The sequence below is a fragment of the Muntiacus reevesi genome, chromosome 8 (genome assembly GCF_963930625.1).
Source record: "Muntiacus reevesi chromosome 8, mMunRee1.1, whole genome shotgun sequence".
NCBI lineage: Eukaryota > Metazoa > Chordata > Mammalia > Artiodactyla > Cervidae > Muntiacus > Muntiacus reevesi.
The window spans coordinates 95,351,022-95,375,650 of record NC_089256.1 but is presented as its reverse complement, the minus strand read 5'-3'; the positions used below and the strand labels follow the sequence as shown (position 1 = coordinate 95,375,650).

The window sequence follows — 24,629 nt, the reverse complement described above, 5'->3', positions numbered from 1 at the left end:
TTGAAATTTAATGTTTTCCATTATATTTTTAATTAACATTTTCCTATTTCTAAATAAGTTCTTTTATTTATAAGACATTCATATATCTTATTTTATGAAGTGGACATTGAGGTCATTTACCCATTTTCTGTCTAGTTTTTCATTTTCTTCATTTGGTTTGTAGTTCTTTTTATATTACTGAAACTTTTATTTTGCCTGTTACGTTTGTTGCAGATATCATCACCTGTGGGTTGCCTTTTTATTCTCTTAATAGAGTTTTTGAGAAACAGAATTTGTTAATTTTAATGAAGCGCAATTGATCACTGTTTGCTTTTCTTGTTACTTCTGTTTTTTGGTTAGTTTTTTTCTGAGTCAGTATGAAGTCTCTATCCCAATGTTGCAATGAGTTTGGTAACAGATGGTAATTAGATTTGTCATGGAGATCATTTTGTAATGTATAAAGCATTGCATCACTGGGTGATATACCTGAAATGAACATTATGTCAATTATCTCTTCTATATGAAGTCTATAATTTGAAAAGGTGAACAATAAAGCTTCCAGGAGCTAAATAAGGAAAGTCTGTTTATGACTAGGAGATAGAAAGATTTCTTAAATAAGAGACAAAATATCTGTGACCTGAGTTGATTTTTATTTTGTGTAAAATGTAAGGTCAGGATTCCCTCTTTTTTTTTTTTTTTAATGTAAGTGAGTGAAAATCCCTCAGCTGTGTATGATTCTTTGCGACCCCATGGACTGTAGCCTGGCAGGCTCCTCTGTCCATGGAATTCTCCAGAATACTGGAGTGGTTACCCATTCTCTTCTTCAGAACTGTGATAGTGCAATTTATTGAATTTGATTCTTTTCCCATTGCTGTGCATGCTATCTTTGTCATGAAAATTTCATTCTGTTGTATTGGCCTATTTGTCTAATTTATGCCAATTAAACACCCTTTTAGTTGAGAACTGATGGAGCAAGTGCTTCCACCTTCTTCCTCCTCAAGAGTGTCTTAGCTATACATCTGTATTTTTGTATTTCCTTAAACATTTTTGGCTTATCCCTGGTGACTCAGATGGTAAAGAATCTGCTTGGAATACAGGAGACCCACTTTTGATCCCTGGGTTGGGAAGATCCCCTGGAAAAGGGAATGGCTACCCGTCCGGTATTCTTGCCCAGAGAATTCCATGGACAGAGGAGTCTGGTGGGCAACAGTTCATGGGGTTGCAAAGAGTCAGCCACAAGTGGGTGACTAACATTTTCATAAAAACTTTAGAATTAGCTTGTCAAGTTACACGAAATATCCTGTTGATATTTGATTGGGATTGTATTAAATCTGTAGAGCAATATTGGCAGAATCAACATAGTTTGTACATTGAGTCTTCCAGTATATAAACATAGATATACATCCATTTTTTTGTGTCTTCTTTTAATGTTTCTGAAAACATTTTATAATTTTTTCTTATACATGTTTCATTGGACTTATTCCTAAGCAGTCAATTTTTTGATGCTATTGTCCGTGGATTTTTAAAAATTGTATTTTTTTTTGTTTTTGTAGATGATGTATAAAAATGCATTTAATTTAGGTAGTAATTTTTTATTCAGCAAATTTATGAAATCTCATTATTTACAGTAATTGATATGCCTGTTCTGTTTTCTATGTAAATGATCATATATCTTAGAACAATGACAGTCTTATTTGTGGCCCTCATTTTTTTCCCTAGTTGGTTTTCTTTTCTTGTCTGATTGTACTGATTATGACATAATTAAAATGTTTAATGAAAGTGTGAGTAGAGAACATTTTTGTGATTTTCCCCAACTCAAAGTGAAAATTTGTAGTGTTCCATCACTTATGATGCTTCCTGTAGGTTTTTTATAGGTACTCCTTTTCAGTATTTCAAAGTTCGCTTCCATGTTGACCAGTTGTTTTTATTTTTTTTTTAACCCATTAACAAATCATAAATTTTACCAGTGTGCTTTCCCCATTTATTGAGATGGTGGCATAATTTTTATTTATTAATCTATGTAGTGAACTGTGTTGAATCTCTGTTGCTGTTCAGTTGCTCAGGTGTGTCTGACTCTGTGACCCTATGGACTACAGCACACCAGGCTTCCCTGCCCTTTACTATGCCCTGGAGTTTGCTCAAACTCATGCCCACTGAGGCGATAAAGCCTCAGTCCTCTGAGCCTCGTCCTCTGTTGCCCCCTTCTCCTGCTTTCAGTCTTTCCCAGCATCAGAGTCTTTTCCAGTGAGTCCGCTCTTCACACCAGGTGGCCAAGGTATTGGAGCTTTAGCTTCAGTATCAGTCCTTCCAGTGAATATTCAGGGCTGATTTCCTTTAGGATGGACTGTTATTATTTTAATTTTTTTTCTTTCATCATTATCATATATGCCAGATGATCCACTAGGCACTGGGAAAATAAAGATGAGGAAGCTTTGTTCCAGCCCAGGTGTTCTTGTTCTAGTGGAGGACATACTGAACAGTGTGTAATTATACAAGGTGACGCATGCTATGGGAGAAGCAAGGGAGGAGCTGATTCTGCGCCAGAGAATGAACTGGATGGAGGATGGTGCCTGGAGAGGAACCATTTCAAGATGGATTTCGAGGGCTGGAGACCCAGGCAAAAGAGGAAAATGTCATTCAAGAGAGATTGCATAAGCAATGGCATACTCAGAAAACAGTAAGGACGGCAGGGGCGTGGGAAAAGACAAGAGACAGGTTTAAAAGACAGTTTGCAGGTTGAATTGAAATAACTTGTTCATTTGAATCTAAGGACTGACAAAGGCCATGTGAGGACTTTGCCAAAGATGACCCTGTGTTTTGGTCTTCTGGTTTAGCTAATCAGCGGAGGGGTATTTAGTTCTGAGCACCGTGAGCTTTTGAGGTGAGCCTTTCAAATTTACCTGAAGGTACTGGCTGGGCTGCTGAAACTCTAGTTTGAGAAATAGGGGGTGGCTTCCAGTAGAGATTTGGGCTGCTTCATATGGTCCTGGGCTGTCACCAGTTACTTACTGTCTTAAAGAGAGCATTTAAGTCTGATCTGTCGGTCAAAGAGCATGACAGAATGCATTTACACTACATCAATTTTAGGTTTTAAAGAATAGGTGCTGTTTTTTACTTTAGGAATTTTATTGAAGAGAAATCTGAGAGACAGAGAAAATTGTAATATATGTATTCTCTCTTTAAGTATAATTTAAATTGAGAGAAGGAATTTGTAGTAAAGTTCTCTTTTTTGAGATTTAAGGTTGTTTTATTAGAGGGAATTATTTTGACAATAGAAAACTCATAAAAGCAGAGATCCCCTCCCACCCCCACCAGCCAAGGACGTTTTCTGACGCTTTGCCTAGTCGTGTTTCTGTGGAGTATTTTTTGTTAATCCTTTTGTTTTGCACTGGGGTATAACAGAGTAACGGTGTTGTGGCAGTTACAGGTGGACAGCAAAGGGCCTGAGACATCCGTGCACCTGTATCCGCTCTCCCCGAAGCTCCGCTCCCATCCGGCTGGCACAGAGCCCTGGGCAGCCTTCCCCGCGCTGCACGGTAGGGCCTCGGAACTTGTCCACTTGAAAACTAACTCCCCAGTTATCTCACTTCCCCAACCTTCCCCCTTGGCAACCGTAACACAGTAAAGTTCTTCAGAAGGAAGGGATAGAATAATCAAGACATCACCGCGTGTATTTTTTTTACCACTCCTGTACTTTTGCAAAACTTCAGTGGGAATTTAAAAAATGGGCAAATTGAAGGTAATGGTAATTGGTGATTTCCCTGATTGTTGGAGGATAAAAAGAAGCACTTGCAGTCTCACAAAAGACACATAAAAAGAGATAGCCTTGTTAACTGTAAGAGGCTTGGTATTATCCATACTGTCTATTAAAAGTTTAATTATTTGCTCAATATCACTTAAATGGAAATTTCTTATCGATTAAAATTTCTGTTGTCAAATTTAAAAGCAACTGGTTGTTTCAGGGAGGTATAATGGGGATTTCCGTGATCCTGATAATGTTCTACTTGATCATAACTGATTTCACTTTGCAAGTTTCATTAAGCTGTACACTGAAAATCTATGGATATTTGGGATATATTTTATATATCAATAAAATTTTTGCTCTAAAAAGTTATGGTACATGTTTCAGATATACATAATGTGCTTATTTCTTGTGCTTTTTTTTTTAAACAAGTGCATGCTCTGCAGTGAAATAACTTGATTAGAAATCTTATATATTTTTACTTGTTTTTGTCTGTTGGATTTGCATATATTTTCAGGTAGTCACATAAAAATTGCATTACACCAAGAAAACCAGTTTGAAAAACACTGAATGTGCTCTGTACGTGTCAGGTGATTTAAGGTTTTCCAAACAAGGTTCAGAGATTCCATTTATGCACCCAAACTGCAAACTAAAACTTAGATAAATGCTTCCCTGAGGTGAAGTTAACTTTCCTGGGACAGAAGCCTTTTTAAGGGTGCCAGCTTGCCCACTGTATGGCCAAGTGTTTATTCAGCTGAGGCTTGGATGGAAGCCGCCACATCCGTGTCGCAGTCTCAGCACATGTGAGGAAAATGCACGTGGTACATAGCAAGTCAGGTGTCATGCTCCCGGAAGGGTGGCACGGGGTTGATCGGCCACTTTTAGCAATGCTCTGTTACCGTCAGCTGTGGCTTTGAGGAGAGCGTTAGACATTCTTGCCACAGATGTTTCTTTCATAAACTGTGGTGGGGGAACGGCACTCTGCAAAAATGCTTTACTACTTTTCTTTCTTCTCTTGGGGAAACAAAGCATGCTCACCATCCTCGCCAAATGGGCCCGAGGAGCGTTCCTCATCTCTCCCACAATGGCATGAAGGTTCCTGACATTTAGTTGATTTAGAACTTAGTTGGCAAATGTGGTGTATAGAAGTATTTGTTCAAAGTATGCGCCATTGAGTGTAGGACTCATTATGGGGGGGGGTAGAAACCAGCCCATTATTCGGTGTTTAAAACTGAAATTTAAAAAAATGCTTGTACAATTTTTATTTAATGGTTCACAATGGATTAAAATAATTAATCTGTTGAGCATATTATACTCCCCACAAACTACTGAATTGTGAGAAGTTAAGAATTCTCTATAGCTCAGCCATTGTTTATAAGATGACGAAATTTATGAAGTCAATATTTGTATGAAAAAAAATGATTAAAACTATTTGATAATAATTTTAAACTTAAGGGAAAAGAGCTGCTTATCCATGGACAGTTTTAATTCATAACTTCCACTTGGTATAATTTTCAGGGAATTTGGTGAGTAAATGTAAGCATGCTGTACGTAAGTATCTTCCTGCTGAACACAAATCCAGCTGCTATGGCAACTGCAACCTCACATGGGATCTAAGAGACAGAAAGAATATTTTACAAAAAGTGTGTTATCTATGTGTCATATTAATTTTTCTACTTTATACCATGTACAAGTCAGAATATTTTCCTCTGAAGCTATGTTGTTATCCAGTATTAAATTATTCATTAAAGTTTTTTTTTAAATGTTCCAGATTCCCTACAGAAGTTTTTTTCTCTTTTTAAAATATAAATGCATACCAGTTGGGATATGCAAAATATCACTTGTCAATTTAAATAATGAAGGTTAAAATAGGGCAATTGCCTGTTTTTTTTTTTAAATAAGTTGATTATCTTTTAAAATTGATGTGAAAAAGTAATGTACAATACTGTTTTCAAGGGCAGGGAAGGCAAACCATAATAAAGCAGGTCATGCTTGATGGTTGAAACACTTTGGTCGTCTTCCACCAGGTTGCAAATATGAAGTCTTACATGTTTGTTTTGAAAGACTCCCATCCATTTCGCTGACAGGGAACTTAAAATTTTGATTAATTGAGTGTAAATGAATGAGAAACAGATGGTGAAAATATAATTTTTGATACAGATGAGTTTAAAGTTATACTTCCCTAAATTGTGTTTTTTTTCTTAAACAAACACCTACCAATTTACTCATTCTGAGGTCTGGATGGAGTCCTCTGTGAAGCAGAAACATGTCATGGGCTTTTCTGTATAATTACCTCCTAATTCTGTGTTTCAAAGTATCTGTTCTCATGGCACTCTGGAGTCTGTTTTACGGCGGAAAGGTTTAAGAGTGTCTTCCTAAAATCATCTTCACAACTCTCGCTTATGTGGAACAGGCTGTGTTCTCTCGACGTTTCCCTAGTGACAAGTTCACCGAACTCTGATGGGGGTGTGCGTGTGTTAAGTCGCTGCTGTCGTGCCTGGCTCTCTGTGACCCCATCAACTGTAGCCTGAGGCGCCTCTGTCCATGGGATTCTCCAGGCCGGAACACTGGAGTGGGTTGCCATGTCCTCCCCCAGGGGGTCTCCCGACCCAGGGATGGAGCCCGAGTCTCTTGTGTCTCCTGCATTGGCAGGCAGGTTCTTTACTGTTAGCATCTCTACTGGGAAGCCCTGAACTAGGGTGGAAGTAGCCTCAATTTTTTTTCCCCCAAATTTCATACTCTTCCTTTGTGAATTTCAGATTCAAATGGCTTATGACCCTAATTTAAAACATGAAAGTCACTGAAGAGAGACTTCCTTTAAGAAATACTGTAATATTTTACTTAATAGATATTAAACTAGAATTATTGGAGCCATGAAACACTTTTTTGGAGGCAATGTCAATAACATAAAGTGAGGGTTAGTCTTGATGAAAAGTGTCTCAGCAAAGTTAGAAAAAATTCAAAAAAATAAAAGCTTGTATGGTATTTATAAGACATTTGTTGAATTGAATTTGTGTGTGTGTATTATTTCAGAAATATGTTGATTCATACATCAAAATGACATTTTGACATGGTAGGTTAGATTTTTTTTCAGGTTCTACTCCAATAATAATTTACAGTCAATTGCAAGTGAGCTGGAGGTTAGAGTAAAGGAAGTACCAGCCTTATCATTACTTTCTTATTCCCCAGTATGAAAAAGGGATTTGATTTATTGAGAATTGGTACCTGACCTCTTCATTTAAGAGCTCTTTGATTGTTATAGGTTCCTGCTTTCTTCCACCACTTCCTTAAAAAGATTCCAACCTAGTCTTAGAAATTCTCATTTAAATTCTCTTACCTTATTTTTATTAAAGAGTTTTGGTTGTTTGTAATAAATCTTGAGATTAATTTCCATTTGAAATAGTGATAAATAGAAAGAGACTTGCACAAGTTCTCTCTTCCTATCATGCCATGCCAGTTGATTACAATTAGGCTGAATTAAGTGAGTTGTTGGTATCTGTAATAGATCTTGTGTTAATCTCCATTTCAAATAATGGTAGGACAGCATGAACTTTGCACCATCCTTTTCTTCCATACCATGTACAGTGATGCTGAAAAAAACATTGATTGAATTAGCAGACAAGCAGGTGTAGGTATTCTCAAGTTTTTAGAGGCTAATCATAACTTCCCCAGAGCGTAAGGTCACCAGGGGTGTGTGTGTGTGTGTGTGTGTGTGTGTGTGTGTTTAAAAGCAAAACCTAATGAATGGAATGAAAGTGTATGCTGGTTGCTGGACTTGACTGATACTGGGCTTTCTTACCACTTTACTGATGAAAATCTCTCAGACTACCCATATGTACAACAGCCATATTCAAGTTTCACTGACCTTGAAGATAGAAAGTTTGTTTCTCTAAATGCCTTGTCTGGAAGTAAAGGTAATGTATGACTCCTAAGCTGTGGTGGGTGCTATATTATGTCCCAGATCCTTATAACTTAGTCCTGCAAAAACAGATGAATGAGATGCAGAAATTGGTTAATTAAAAAGGACATGTGTGCTCTCTTTAGTACTTCACTTCTCATGAAAATAAGAATAATTAAACAACTGCTCAGTAAGGCATGGTTAGTCATAACAAAATATAAAATATGAAGAAATAAGAAAACCAGACATCATCATTTTTTTTCTTTTGATTCCTATCAGCAACAGCAAACTTTTTTTTTCCCCCAATTATTTTTATTAGTTGGAGGCTAATTACTTTACATATTGTAGTGGTTTTTGCCATACACTGACATGAATCAGCCATGGATTTACATGTGTTCCCCATCCCGATCCCCCCTCCCACCAGCAACAGCAAACTTAAGCAAAGCCAGTGCCAACTCATATCATTTCCTTTCTACGGTTCACGAGGATTTTCACTCTGGGGCCAGTCAACTGATGTGATGACTGTCAGTGGTCTCTAGGACCTGCCCCATCTTCTGCCTTACGCTTGCGATGGTGAGGCGGTCAATATAGTCCTTGCTGGACTTGGCTGCTACTCCTAAACGGCAACCACCAAGGAAGAAGAGTGTGTTGATGCCAGTGGCGTCTCTACCCTCAATACTTTCTCCTCAGTTAGAAAAGACACCTGCTTCTCTTTACCCCTTCTGAGTCAACAGTTCAGGTCAATTCATATCCACTAAGGATTGGACTTAAACTGATGGCTCAGGATGGTTAGGACCACCCTGCCCTTTCCACCCCCTAGATATTAGACACACCTTCTTTCTGCAGTATTTCTCATTCTCCTTTTTCTTCATCTCTTTCTCCCAAACCCTAACCCCTGGCTGCTGCTTCTTTTTATTTTTTTTAAGAAAGAGTGGCTTTAAAAAGAATAATTTTACTTAATTATCTTTGGCTGTGCTGGGTCTTCACTGCTGGGTGGACTTTTCTCTGGTTGTGGCGAGTGGGGGCCGCTCTCTGGTTGAAGAGCCTGGGTCTCTGGTTGCAGGGCCTCCCCTGTTAGGGCGTGGGCTCCCGGGCACGCAGGCCCCGCAGGTGCCTTCCTCGGCTGCAGGCCCCGGGCTGGCACGCGCCGCGCAGTCTTCGCTGCCCGTGGCCTGTGGGGTCTTCCTGGATCGGGGATGGAACCCGTGCCTCCTGCATCGGCAGGCGGATTCTTTACCACGAAGCCACAGGGAGGCCCAACCTTGGGCTTCTTAAGGGGATCAGTTTTGGAAGTTTTGTTTATTCAGAAGAATTTGTAAACTGTTTAAAGAAGTGCCTTTCAACGTGTCCTTACTGGTTTAAAATGAATTCAGATTTTTTTCAATTAACCTGACACCAGTTTAATTGCTAGTCTACAATCCTGGCTTTTACAATTTCATATTGAAATTTTTTCTTGGAAACAGAAAATTAGAAAATTCTAGAGTAACAACAAGACAGTTTTTGCTTTGAAATTCTTTCAAGTTTTTAATGAATTATTTTCAATACTTTCTCACCACTGTTTTAAGCTATTGAGAATATATGTACTCTTAGCCTGCAAATAGTAAACTACAATATGTATTTGTGAATTAAGAGACTTATTCCAAATGAAGTTGTTTAAGTATGTCTATGTAAAGTCAGTTCACTACAGTCCCTCAGTCGTGTCTGACACTTTGCGACCCCATGAACCGCACCACGCCAGGCTTCCCTGTCCATCACCAACTCCCGGAGCTTACTCAAATTCATGTCCATTGAATCATTGATGTCATCCAGTCGTCTCATCCTCTGTCGTCCCCTTCTCCTGCCTTCAATCTTTCCCAGCATCAGGGGCTTTTCCAATGAATCAGTTCTTCACATCAGGTGGCTAAAGTATTGGAGCTTCAGCTTCAACATCAGTCCTTTCAGTGAATATTCCTTTATTCCCTGAAATAAAGGAAAAAAATCCAGCCAATGGACTGGTTGGATTTTCTTGCAGTCTAAGGGACTCTCAAGAGTCTTCTCCAACACCACAGTTCAAAAGCATTAATTCTTTGGCACCAGCTTTCTTGATGGTCCAGCTCTCATATCCATCCACAATTACTGGAAAAACCATAGCTTTGACTGTATGGACCTTTGTCAGCAAAGTAATGTCTCTGCTTTTTAAATATGCTGTCTAGGTTTGTCATAGCTTTTCTTAATGTAAAATGGTCAAACAGTACACAGATATTAAAGTAAAAATAAGTTACTCCACCTTTTCTCTTAATCCATTCTTCTCTCTGCATAGAAGAACAATGTTTACAGATTGGTATAATAATAAATGTCCCACCAACCTTTCCCAGGCATAAGTACATAAAGATACAACTCTATAAAATATGCACATTTTTTGTGTCTTAAAGATCTTTCTGTGTCACCCTATATAGTTTTACCTCATTCTTTTAAGCAGGCACACAGCACAATAATTGAATTATCTGCTTATTGCTACATACTTATTGAAAAAAGCTTAATATTATAAAAGTACCATAAATAAACATTTTTCCCCAGTTATGAGGATTTCTGTAGGATATACTAACAGGAGTTGAAATGCAAATGCAGTTTTAAAAAATTGTAAGTATTACAGTTTTATAATGATTCTAATATTTCCAGTAGACACAGAGGCTCTTATTAGAATTTTAATATATTATGTTCAGTCACTGAATTTTAAGAGGGATATAAGAAGATTTAAGAAGGTGGTTTAGGGAAGATGACAACAGTAATTAAATAAATACAAAATGAACTCTTTGGAGATAAGTTGGGAGCAAGGGCAATTTAGCCACAGAAAAGAAGGCTGTTTTAGGATCCTGCTCATTTTTTTTTTTTTTTAACTTCTGCAGAAATTCCAATAGTAGATTTACATTCAGGTAATTGAAATTAACCAGACATGGTAAAGACTTTGTTGTTATATTTTGGCTTATATTCTAGGACTAAGTAAAAATGGAGGTTATAAAATCTCTGATTTTTGAAGTCTGAAAATTGAATAGCATCTGTATTTCTTATGAGATCTGTGAGTTATTTATTTTTTTCTTTTTATGTTCCCATCACTTTACTGGTGCTAATTTTGAACACAAACACATCCCTATAGGAATTTACAGAGACAAATGTAAGACTCAATATTCTCCTCCGGAAACAATGGTAGTTCCCCTCTGAACGCTTGTGGTCCTGGTTTAGTCCATTCTCTTACTGTCTCTCACGAAAGACTGGAATTTATCTGCGTGCCGTGTCATCTCTCTTTAAAGATTTCAGGCATCTTAGTGGAAGGAAAATGTTTTGTTTATATTTATGTCCTGCCCAACATTGGCACAGGTTTTCACTGGTGTCTCAGACGGTAAAGCATCTGCTTAGAATGCGGGACACCCGGGTTCGATGCCTGGGTCGGGAAGATCCCCTGGAGAAGGAAATGGCACCCCACTCCAGTACTCTCGTCTGGAAAATCCCGTGGACAGAGGAGCCTGGTGGGCTACAGTCCATGGGGTTGCAAAGAGTCAGACACGACTGAGCGACTTCACTTTCACTTTCTCTCATGTACACATGATGCCCAGTAAATACTTTTATGAATAGTAAGTGGATAAAAAGTATTTTTGCCTCTGGGTACAAGGTCACTCCTGGTGGCTCAGACGGTAAAGAATCTGCTGCAATGCAGGAGATGCGGGTTCGATCCCTGGGTCGGGAAGATCCTCTGGAGGAGGGACTGGCAACCCACTCCAGTATTCTTGCCTGAGAAATCCCATGGACAGAGGAGCCCGGCAGGCTCCAGTCCATGGAGCCGCAAAGAGTTGGACGTGACTGAGCAGCTAACACTTTTACTTTCACAAGGTCACTCAGAAAACCCAACAGCGTTACTAGAAGCATGGTGTAAGGAACGGGCTGAATGAAAGGGCATCAGAAGCACCTTTCTCACACGGTCAGGACACTGTCATTTTCTGAAAATCACTTTTAGTGTGAAAAGAGAAAGTGGCATAAAAATCACCAAAAGAGTAAAACCATCTTCTTTAGAAATGTCATTAGTCTTATATGCACCATATGTACACGTTGTAGGATGTTATGGCCAGCTCGCTGTGGCTCTGTTACCTTGTAAGTTTGAATGTGAGCTTTGGTTAGCTGACTGATTTCTGGCTGTGCGTGCTTTCTCTAGCTGAGGCCAGCATGGGCCACGCTTCACTGTGGGTCTCGGGCTCCCCATTGCAGCGGCTTCTCTCGCCGCAGGCCTGGGCTTTCTGGCACTTGGGATTCGGTAGTCGCAGCATATGGACTTAGCCGCTTCCATGTGGAATTTTCATGAACCAGGGATCAAACTTGTGTCCCCTACATTGACAGGTGGATTCTTAATCATTAGACCGCAGGAAAAAGTGAAAGTGTTCGTCACTCAGTCGTGTCCGACTCTTGGGCTCCCATGGCCTGTAGCCCACCTGGCAACCCTGCCCATGGGATTCTGCAGGCAAGAACCCTGGAGTGGATTGCCATGCCCTTCTCCAGGGGATCTTCCCGACCCAGGATTGAACCTGGGTCTCCTGCATTGCATGCAGATTCTTTACCGTCTGAGCCACCAGGGAAGCTCCCAGACCACAGGGAAGTCCCCTAATGTGAATTTTTGGTGTTTACCAACATATTTTTTTTACGAGTGGTTTTATTTATTTATTTTTTTCACTGTTCAAGCTTTATTTATTTAGTTGGTGTAACGCTTAGTTGGCTGCATTATTTATGTAGTTTTTCCCTTTTACATTATAAGGCACTGTACACTATCTGATTCATACACTACGTAAGATTCTTTAGAGCAGTTATGCACGTGGCATGCAATACTGGCTTTATGCATTGGATCCCAGGATGTGATTCACTGGAGGGAAAAAAGTTGGACTAGGCCCCTTGGCTAAAGGAACCAGAGGATATATAACACAGTAAACACACATCTGGTTTGAAAGGCAACTGCAGCATCTGCAACATGGGCAGTGGTACCTCTTGAGGAAGTTGAATTATTTGACAAACCAATTTAGGACCACACAAGGTAAGTGCCATCCAGCCTCACGATACAGCTGCAAGGTTCTATGAACCATTCCTGTTTCTAACATTAGGAAATTGACTTTTTCCTAGGCTGTCTTAACATTACTGTTTTAATCACAGATCAGATATAAAGGACAATATAAGTTACAACCTCCAACTAAAATCCTGTGTAGCCTAGACACTGAAGTGATACATTAGAAGACTTTAAAGCTGCAGTTCTTTCTGGATCCCCCAAAGTCTATCTGCACTCCTCTTCAAACAGGCCTCTTCCTCATGAGTCAGAGTCCCTTTCACAATGTCTCAGATTCCATTCTGTCCAAGATGCAAGGAACACTAAGGAAGACATCCTCTTTTATTCCGTAGAGACCCTTAATCATGGTGGAAATCGGACGCACCCGCCTAAGATTCTTCATTGTACTTTCTGCCAAATCGGCCACTGGCAGTCCAGTGGCCCAGGGTGGGTAGCCTTTCAGTCTGATCACCTCGTAAGCACTGTCAACCCCCTGTTTGTGAACCGCTTTCCATCAGTGCCCAATTCAGGGTGTAGATTCTTCAGGCAGACACCAGCAACATTCACTGCACTCTATACAGGCACGCTAGGCCATGCTCCCCAAGGAGCCACCCATGGCAGCTTAATGGGTGAACTCCCAGCCTCTCCCCCGTGAGATAACGGAACCGAGCTGAATCCAGATTGCAACCACTTCCAATAACACGGTTTTTGGGAAAGCCGCTTATCTTCCAAGCCACATAGGTCAAAATATCGACTGGATTGGAAACAGCAAGAAACTTGCAACTTGGGCTGTATTTTACAATATTAGGAATGATGAATTTAAAGATGTTCACCTTACGCTGGAGCAGATTAAGACGGCTCTCTCCCTCTTGCTGACGTGCCCCAGCTGTGATAATAACCAGCCTGGAGTTTGCTGTCACATTGTAGTCTTTGCCAGAGACAATTTTTGGTATTCTGAGGAAAAGGCTGCCATGTTGGAGATCCATCATCTCCCCCTTCAGTTTATCTTCCATGACATCAACAAGAGCAATTTCATCTGCCAGGTCCTTCATTAAGGTACTGATGGCACAGGCCATGCCAACAGCACCAACCCCAACAACTGTAATCTTATTCTGGGGACATGTTCTTCCTTAAGAAGATTCTGAATCAGTTGATCCTTGAGAGTTGCCATCTTGGACTTAGAACCTAAAGGAACCGGGAGTGACCGTCGAACGGGCGGGCGTCGGAGGCGTGGGATCCGGACCTGGCGGCAGCGGCTCCGGTACAGTGGTTTTAATTAGAAAACTATTTTGAGTTATTATTCTCGCAAGAAGGAACACTGTGTACTTTGCAGCTGACCTAGGCATGAGGACAAGGGGTTATAGCCTCAGGTCTGTCTCTCACGTTACCTAACTGTGTGTGTTAGACAGTTGTGTCTGACTCTGCAAGCCCATGGACTGCAGCCCACCAGGCTCCTCTGTCCAGGGGATTCTCCAGGCAAGAGTACTGGAGTGGGTTGCCATTTCCTCTTCCAGGGGATCCTCCCAGCCCACAGATCAAACCTGGATCTCTTGCATTGCAGGCAGATTCTTTACTGCCTGCGCCACCAGGGAACCTCTTTTACCTTACCAAACATTGCTACCAAAAATTAAATGGGTACATTATTTTTAGCTAGAAATATGGAGACAGAAATAGCTTTCAATAGACAGTTACAGCAACACCTTTTTTTTGATATCAAGGTATTCTTTTCCATCAATTAATGGGCTAATTCAAGAAAACTTTGCTTTCATAGGGTTTGATGATATTGCAGCATCTTGTAACAATATCATTCAAAGATCTAAAGTGGTTCAAAGAACTCAGGGAAACACGTTTGCCAGCTTATTAAAGGATATGATGATGCTGGGAAAGATGGAGGGCAGGAGGAGAAGGGGGCGACAGAGGATGACAGAGTTGGATGTCATCACCGACTCAATGCACTTGAGTCTGAGCAAACTCCAGGAGATAGTGAAGGACAGGGCAACCTGGCCTGCTGCAGCCCATGAGGTCACAAAGAGTTGAACATGACTTAATGACTAAACAACAGCAACAATAGCAGATGAACAGCTAGCTGAAGAGATATGTAGATAAGATCCAGGAGGATCCAGGGTGCTGGAGTTTCTGCTTTCATGGAGCTAAATGCATCATTCTCCTGGTGGAGATGTGTTTGTCAACCTTGAAGCTCTCCAGACCCCATACTTTGGGGATATCATGGAGGCTTTATCCCAAGGCATGATTATGAGCTCCATTTTCAAACCTTCTCTGTTCTCAAGAGAATGGGGGCATAATTTTACCGTAATTGGCTTGTTTGATATAAATCAGTCAGTCTAGGACAATTTTTTATGTCATTCCTCATTCTCTTTGGTCAATTAAACAGAGATGTCTTTTTTCTTAATAGTGAAAATTCATATCTTGCAGTCTCTCTCAGGGAAGAGGGGAGCGCCCAAGTGTTGATTGGCATGTAAATCTATGAGGTCATTTACTGGGAGAAAGAGCCATTTACTGGGTCATTTACCAGAGCCTCCAGTCTTGGCACATCTGTAGCCTTTTCTACAAATGGATGATGTAGGGATGGTAGGATTTCCAAGCGTCTTACTGGTCTTTTAACCCTGTGACTTCTATGAAATTATGGCCGTGGGAGGGACTGGAACCTTAGGTTGACCAGATTAGTTTCCCCAATTGATTGGTGAACTGTGAAAAATCTGTTGGGAGTCTTTCCCCTTACAAATCAAAAGAAAATGGATTAACTACCAGGTATTAAATTTTGAGAAGAGTGATACATTTTTTTCCCTTTATATATCTGTAATGTTAATATTTTTTTCTTTGGGTATACTTGTATGGAGACTGGATGTATTAGCAAGATAGAGATTAAATTTTCTCTAAACCGCAGCTTTAGTAATGTGATTTCTAAGGAAAAGCACAAACTGGCGTTAGGAAGGGGCAGAACCGTTTTTGCAGATAGTGATGAAGCCTCCACCAAAACACACTTAATCGGATAGATTTCTTAAGAAGGCAAACCAAATACCATGGTTTAAGGTGGTTAAAAGTAAAGTCATTCCCTGGTTACACTTGCTCTTGGTTACTCTTGATAAACACAGCAAAACGCTGACTGACTTACAAACAGGAGAGTTTTGAGACTTAAAGTTAACAAGAATGAATATAAAGAGCATTAAACTCAGTGTTTGATTCATCTGGTTTCAGTCAGGAGATAGCTGAGGCATAAGCTGTTCTATGTTGAGGTAGATGTGTTTTGCTGTGGGTTTTTCTTCTTTAATATAAGCTATCTGACATAATTTTGGATACGGGAGAAATGACATATATAACAATTGCAGCCTTTGTAATCTTTGTTTCTTTCTAATGGAAAGGCCCAAATTGCATCCAATAAAAGCTTTCTTTCTGGCCAAAACTTGGTCAGATTTTGGTGAATAGGATTTTCCCAGAGTGGGACTAGTAGCACTCAAATTACAGTAATTTATTAGAATTTGATCCTATAAGACACAGAAAACTATTTTCCAGTGCTACATTTATTTCCATCATCTCTTTCTTTGCCAACTATAATCATTTATGTTTTCAAAGCATAAATGGTATTCTGTCTAGAAATGGTTGGATGACCACATAGATGGATCCTGTATTTTTGGAATGATTATGACATGAGTCTGGAAGAAATCTATGTTTTAGAGTCCTTATTCTGGGTAATGGAAGTGATGCTGATTGAAACAACAAAACACTTGTTTTGTTACATAATATAATAACATGTTCATTATCTAAATGGAAATAGTAGAAATGTTGATGGTGGAATGATCTTCTGCCACTGTTCCATGATAATTCAATGTTGTGACCCTTGTCTTTTTTCTTAAAATACAGACTTTTTATTCTGAATCAGGAGAATTTCAGACCATTTAAACTATTTTTTTCCAAACCTGATGATAAATGAATAAATAATATCTATCAGATTGAAGGTTTCATGAAGCTTGCAGTGACCTCCTTATAAAGCTGAAGTTCTGTTTGCGTGTTTATCCATTTGCTTGTTAATGGGCACTTGACTTTTTCCCACTTTAGGACTATTACTAGTGGATAATGCTGCCATGAATATTTGGATTGTAATGAATTGTTCAGTTCAGTTCAGTCGATCAGTTGTGTCCAACTCTTTGTGACCCTATGGACTGCAGCACGCCAGGCTTCCCTGTCCATGATCAACTCCTGGAGCTTACTCAAACTCATGTCCATCAAGTCGGTGATACCATCCAACCATCTCATCTTCTGTCATCCCCTTCTCCTCACGCTCTCAATCTTTCCCAGCATCAGGGTCTTTTCTAGTGAGTCAGTTCATTGCATCAGGTGGTCAAAGTATTAGAGTTTCAGCTTCAGCATCAGTCTTTCCAATGAACACTCAGGACTGATTGTCTTTAGGATTGACTAATTGGATCTCCTTGCAGTCCAAGGGACTCTCAAGATTCTTCTCCAACACCACAGTTCAAAAGCATCACTCAGCCTTCTTCACAGTGCAACTCTCACATTCATACATGACCACTGGAGAAACTATAGCTTTGACTAGATGGACCTTTGTTGGCAAAGCAATGTCTCTACTTTTCAATATGCTGTCCAGGTTGGCCATAGCTTTTCTTCCAAGGAGCAAGCGTCTTTTAATTTCATGACTGCAGTCACCATCTGCAGTGATTTTTGAGGCCCCCAAAATAAAGTCTATCACTGTTTCCATTGTTTCTTCATCTATTTGCCATGAAGTGATGGGACCAGATGCCATGATCTTAGTCTTTTAAGTGTTGAATTTTAAGCCAGCTTTTTCACTCTCCTCTTTCACATTCATCAAGAGACTCTTTAGTTCCTCTTGGCTTTTTGCCATAAAGGTGGTATCATCTGCATATCTGAGGTTATTGATATTTCTCTGAGCAATATTTTTTCCAACTTCTCCTTCATTCAGCCCAGAATTTCTCATGATGTACTTTGTATGTGAGTTAAATAAGCAGGGTGCCAATATACAGCCTTGACATACTCCTTTTCCAATTTTGAACCAGTCCTTTTTTCCATGTTCAGTTCTAACTGTTGCTTCTTGACCTGCACGCAGGTTTCTTGGGAGGCAGGTAAGGTGGTCTGGTATTCCCATCTCTTGAAGAATTTTCCACAGCTTGTTGTGATCCACACAGTCAAAGGCTTTAGCATATTCAATGAAGCAGAAGTAGATGTTTTTCTAGAACTCTCTTGCTTTTTCTATGGTCCAACAGATGTTGGAAATTTGATCTCTGGTTCCTCTGCCTTTTCAAAATCGAGCCTCAACATCTGGAAGTTCTCAGTTCATGTACTGTTGAAGCCTCACTTGGAGAATTTTGAGCATTACTTTGCTAGTGTGTGATGAGGAGTACAATTGTGCAGTAGTTTGAACATTCTTTGACATTACCTTTCTTTGGGATTGGAATGAAAACTGACCTTTTCCAGTCCTGTGACTAGTGTTGAGTTTTCCAAATTTGCTGGCATATTGAGTGCAGCATTTTAACAGTATCATCTTTTAGGATTTGAAATAGCTTAGCTGGAATTCCATCACCTCCACTAACTTAGTTCGTAGTAATGTTTCCTAAGGCCCACTTGACTTCTCACTCCAGGATGTCTGTCTCTAGGAGAGTGATCACAACATTGTGGCTATCTGGGTCATTATGATCTCTTTTGTAAAGTTATTTTGTGTACTCATGGAGAAAGGAATGGCAGACCACTTCAGCATTCTTGCCTTGAGAACCCAATGAACAGTAACTGGATATAGTCCAAGAGATACCTTTACAGTGTGCTAATTGGAGTAGAACATGAAAGGGATGAAATAGATGTCCATCGCAAGGGAAATTCTCAGAAGAGAAGCTGTAGGTTGGATACCACAGAAGAGGTCCCAGGGAAGCATGCAGACACTGGAGGCCTTGGGGAGGGTATATCAGGCTTACGGAGAAAACATTCCAACATGTTGGTGAGAAGTTGTTCTTATTCTGGAACTTTGCCCAGCTTGTAATTTAGCTTAAATGCTTTCCCTAGGTATTAAAATCACAGTGCTTACATCTGTAAGTATTTACAGAAGAATACTGGAGTCAAACAGTGACTACTGTGTCTACTGGTGTTGGTCAGATTCACTGACCCAAAGAGATGCAAACTACTAGAGGGACATTATGGGGAAAGCTAGCTTTTGGGTAATCTTAGAAAAAATGGGTACAGGATGTCTCAATGAAAAACAATATTTTAAAGTTTTATGCTATGGTTGAATTTCCAAGAGTTTCTATTGATTGCAAATAGGGCAAATATTTCAGTAATATAATTCTTTGACTGTATACTGAATTATGTCCCAAGCAACAGCATTTATGATGACATCTGTCAGTGTTGATTGTGGTATTTTTTTTAAGATCAGATTTATGTTCAGGCCAATTTTTTACTGAAGTTATTTTCGCATGGCCACCTGTTTTGTAGTAGATTATTTACCCCAGCACAAAGAAAGCCATCTCTAATTTAGCTGCAAGTCTCAAGTTTTTTAGTCTTCTATATTCAGTATGCCTGGGTTTTGATTAATAATTTTAAACCAAGCATGAGAGATTGTAGTGGACAGAGAATTACTTTTATACAAGTCTCTCTGTTATTATTTCATTGGAGCTAAATGAGTATGGGGCCAGTTGATGAGTTATTCATGTAATGCAGGGAGAAGATGTCACTCCAGTCCCTGGAACCCTGCAGAGTTCCACAGATTTTACCGAAATATTTTGTAAATTTCTATTTTTTTAACTTAAAAATATGGAAGACTTGAATGAAATGGATAGGTTTCCTTCAAGACTGAAAAAAATTCAATTTCATTGCTCAGCATGTAACTTCTTTTTCCTCTGTGTTTCAAATTATGTTGTGAAAGTAGATCTCCATGTCTTTTTAATACAAAACTTAGTGCTGTAGATTGAAAAGAAAAACAGACAATACATTAGCTTTCTGTGATTATGTTTTCATATTTAAAAATAACTTTTCCTAATGCTTTATTAGTAACACATTTTTTATCTATTTCATAAGGAAGGTAACATTTAAGATAATATTTCTTTCTCACCTATGAGGAATGAGGAATCTATGCAAATACAGAGAAATTATATCATAGCTGTTTTGGCCTCTTATACCTAAATACCTTCTTGCAAGTTATCCTAAAAAGCATTTTAGGATAACTTTAAAGTATTTCCTGCTTTTAGGATAACTCTAAAGACTAAATGTTACTTACCAAAACATTTATCTGAGGCCTGATTGAAACCCTATTGGAAAATAGCAGCATACATGGAAGAGGTCCCATAAAAACACTAATTTTCTTTAGAGACAATTTCTAATAATGCATTATCACTGTAATGGATATATGAAACAAGTGAAGAAGTTTTTACATTTGATGATAGGTAATATCTGATAAATATGTAAAGTCAATTTGTGGGATCTAGAGCTTTTAATTAATCCAAACATATCTAGACTGTGCTTTCAAGTCCATATTTCCATAACCTACTGATAGGGAAGCTATTAGACAAATCCTGTAATTACACTTTTTAAATAAAAATGACTCTCATTAGTTGCTGATGGCAAAGGCAACTCAGGTGAACAGTTTAAGAAAGTGAAAGGCTAATAAAGGAGGTGTCATGTAAATAGCAGCAGTAATAGCTAGTATTATTGAGCCTTTGATAAGTGGTAGAACTGTTCTAAATATTTCACATTTTTTTCACAGTTAATATTAAAAAGAAGTTGAGGTAAATGCACCTTTATTAGGAGTACCTGTTATTTACAGGTTTTCCTAGTGGCTCAGTGGTAAAGAACCTGGCTGCCAATGCAGGAAACTCAGGTCTGATCCCTGGGTCAGGAAGATACTGTTGAGAAGGGAATGGTGACCCAGTGCAGCATTCTGCCTGAGAAATCACATGGACAGAGGACCCTGGCAGGCTACAGTCCATGGGGCCGTGGGGTGCTGGACATGAGCTAATGACTGAGCGTGCACGCAGATGGGGCAAATAAACAGGAGTGTTATTAGAGAGCGCGTGGTGTGGCATACTAGGATTGCCTGCCCAATATTTGTATCTGCCAGCAGAACCCTAATACAGTGATGTTCTCAGATGCATGTAGTGGATTGTTACAGTATAAATCCAGGACCCAGAAACTTACCACAAAGGATCAAAGAGTAAATATTTTAGGCTTTGTGGGCCAGGAGGTTTGTCTTGTAATTACTGCTCAGCTTTGTTATTGTAGTGTGAAAGCGCTTGTATATAAAAAATGGTATGTCTGGTTGTTTCAGTAAAGCTTGATTTATAAAAACAGACAGCAGGCAGCATTGGCCATGAGAGTGGGATGTAGTTTGCTGACTCCTGGTCTAGACCAATTGTGGCCATTTTGTTTGTCATTTTTCAGCCTCTGATGCTGTGATCTTGTGATAAACTCAGATAAATGAAAGTTGATGTCTGCTGGGAGGATGTTCAGGCCTGTACAACTGGCATTACCCTTCTCTCTTTCCTTCTTTTTACTGACTTCAGTGCTTTGCTGGAGCAGAAGCTGCCACTTTGTGACCGTGAGGCAACAGGGGGGTGTGTAAGGATGGAAGACAGAAAGACAGGAAGTTTCCTTGTGGCAGAGTTGAAGCTCTGGACCATCGCCCACAGATGCCTGTCTTTGGACTTATTGTTACACAAGAAAAAGGAATTATTTTCTAAAACACTTTGCCTTTGTTGCTGTTAGTTGCAGAGGAATGGAATTCTGACACATTTCTCCAGAAATTTGAATTTAAATGCAAAATCCCAGAGAGTTAAATTATTCTATGCTATACTTTTTCAAAGAACAGTGATATTGTTGTATTTTAAAATATGGTGATCTAATGCATGAAACATGGCTCTGAAAGCCGGTTCATTGGGTCAACCCAGAGGGATGGGATGGGAAGGGAGGGAGGTGGGAGGAGGTTCAGGATGGGGACACGTGGAACCCATGGCTGGTTCATGTCAGTGTTTGGCAAAAACCACCACAATGTTGTAAAGTAATTAGCCTCCAATTAAAATAAATAAACTAATTTTTAAAAACCTAGAAAAAAATATGGTGATCTACATTTGGAGCACATATGAACCTACAGTTTCTAATTTTAGAGAGCATGAATTTACCTTTGGAGAGCACGAGTAGCTCTTTTATAGAACTCAACATTTCCTAAAAGTGAGTAAAGTTTCCTTCTCATCCTTTGTCTCACTGGTAGGTCTCAAACTTTGAGACTATGAAATGCTGAGGGCTTATTAAATGCTCAGGTCCCTGAGTTCCATTGAAAATTTTCATGGCATTGCAGGGTTATGTATAAGTCTGGGTTTTCAGCAATTACTCCCCGTGATTGGGAAACAGGCGGCTCTGAGGAGCGCTGCTCTAGAGTCTAGACTAACCCGGGTGACGAGGGCCAGGGTGGTGGCCGTTTTTGTAAGGAGATGTGTTGACACAAATCATGACTCAGACCCCTCTCTTATTTCCCATGCCTGTGCTAAATCTCTTCAGTCATGTCTGAATCTTTGCAACCCTATAGACTGCAGCCTGCCAGACTCCTCCGTCCATAGGATTCTCCAGGCCAGAACACTGAAGTGGGGTGCCATTCCCCCTCCTGGGTGTCTTCCTGACCCAGTGATCGAACCCACATTTCTTACGTCTCCTGCATTGACTTATGAATTCTTTCTCATTAGTGCCGCCTGGCAAGCCCCTCTTCTGTCCCACCAACAACCAAGTGTCTGTCTTACACCAGTAACGTTTAAATGGAATTTCTCTGTTTTGTTGACTGGTAATTTGATTCAGTTAGATGCTTCTTTTTGCTTTTGCCTGAATAATGTTGAGTGATACCCAGTAGAGTTAGTCATGAAATAGCCCTGGATGGTTAGGCTGCAAACACACGGGTGTGTTTTTCTGGCTTTGGTTAGGAAGCCTCCGTGGGTGATGCCCAGTACTTTGAGCATACTAGGAGCCCAATAAATGTGTTTAACCGATGGTGGTTTTTTATGGTCAAATTGGCTGAGATACAGGTTTCATGAACATTTGCTCCTAATTCTTTTATGGTCATGAACCGTCATCCACTTTGAAAGCACTCTCTGAGGTTCGGGGCTTCCCAGGTGGTGCTACTGGGAACCTCCCAAAGTGGGAGACATAAGGGGCATGAAGTTTAATCCTCGGTCAGGAGGATCCCATGGAGGAGGGCATGGCAACCCACTCCAGTATGCTTGCCTGGAGGGCCCCTTAGACAGAGGAGCCTGGAGGGCTGCAGTCCACGGGGTCACAGCGGGTCGGACACGACTAAGAGGCTCAGCACACCCACACACACTCTGAAGTCCAGGCTTGCACTTTGGGACCTGAGACCACACCTGCTGGAGCCAGAGGATCTCAGCTCAAATTTCGAGTCTAAGTGACCTTGGGTAAGTTATTTAGCCTCTCTGAATTCAGTTCTCTTATCTGTGAAATGCGGAGGCTTCTAATTTTCCCAATCCACAGGCTGCTTGTGAGGTTTAAATTGATTAATAGATGTGAAGCAGCCAAGACAGTGCATGATGCGCCCTTGGTGATGTGAGCAAGCTCTGTATTTATGTACGGACACAGATGCTGCACCCAGGTAACTTGCAGCACAGACTCGCAGAGAAATACATGTTTATCCAAAGTTCGACTTTGAAGCCCTTATGTGGGAAGCGTATTATCTAGTTTGCCAGATTTCTACAGCTCTCTTTCAGTTGTCTCTGTACGTTTCACATATTTCCACTGACCGCCTCGTCACCGAAGACTGAAATTTGTTCACAACTTATGTTATAATGTTATATGCTCACAACTTATGTTATAGCATAATTAACTTAGAAATTATAATGGGAAAATTGACTGATCTACATTTAGAAAGGCAGTTAGTGAGAGTCAAAAGTAAGATGAAAATATTCAACATTCAGGATACAAGGAGCCCAGAAAATGAGGTGTTGTGATGGCAAATTCTAATTACAAGTCTTTAGTCAATTAATTAGCTATGTCCTGTCTGAATTTAAGGAGAGAACTCATAGGGCCCCAATGATAACTCTGAGTTTAGCTCCTAGAAATGTTACACTTCAGTTCCCGTGTAGCTTTTCAGCACCTCTCCCGGCACCCAGCAACTATTTCGGTTTAAGTGTGTGATTTATTGCTCCTGCACCTGGCACCTTTGCCCAAGAACATCCTTTCTACGGTGCTCCAAGCCGTCTTCCCCAGGGACCTAGCAGAATACCTCCTCCTGTCCCCGAAAATCTATAGCTTGGATCTGCCGATGTTTCTTATTGTTCGTGAATGTCCTTATTGCTTTCTACTATGCAACTACATAGTGTAGTGGAAAGGATTTGGGCTTTAAAGGCAGAAGAAAGGATTCTCTCTCATACATTTGTTGGATGATCTGTAAGTCAGTTTTCTCACCTACCATGAATCTAGTTTACTGCGGTCCCCCCCACCACGCCGCGTTGTAAGAACAGTTGGAGATGCTCCGTGGCTCTGGAAGGAGCATTTCTCCCTGTGACCTTAGCTTTCCTGCTGCCTGTCAGTCCCAGGTTAGCGTGATGATCGAGGCTCCGCAGAGTCATGACTTGGCTTTCTGATCCGTGATCCCAGATGCAGGAGCTTGCTAATTCTGAGTTATCCCAATGCTTGTTTCATTCTTACGCCAGTGTTAGTTCAAGGCAGGAGACTAACAGAGTGTGTGACAATCTGGAGTTCTCAACATCACAATTTGAAGACGGCCTTGAACTTATCCAACTTAAACAAATGCCTGAAATGTGCCTTCTGATTGGTTCCTTTGCCATTTCCTTCTGAGCAGATGTCCGGGCCGGGCAGGAGAGTGGCCAGAGCTACAATTGGCTTTTAATACATTCCTGTTGTATTGACTCTTTGTCTGCATTGGGTCAAGTTACCGGTAGGGAATAGGGGAAACAAGAAGGTCA

At 40.2% G+C, this 24,629-nt stretch overlaps 1 pseudogene; it reads right to left on the bottom strand.

Moving 5' to 3' along the window:
- Positions 1-12,513: 12,513 nt before the first annotated feature.
- LOC136173243 (L-lactate dehydrogenase A chain pseudogene) lies at positions 12,514-13,900 on the bottom strand (annotated as a pseudogene).
- Positions 13,901-24,629: the final 10,729 nt, after the last annotated feature.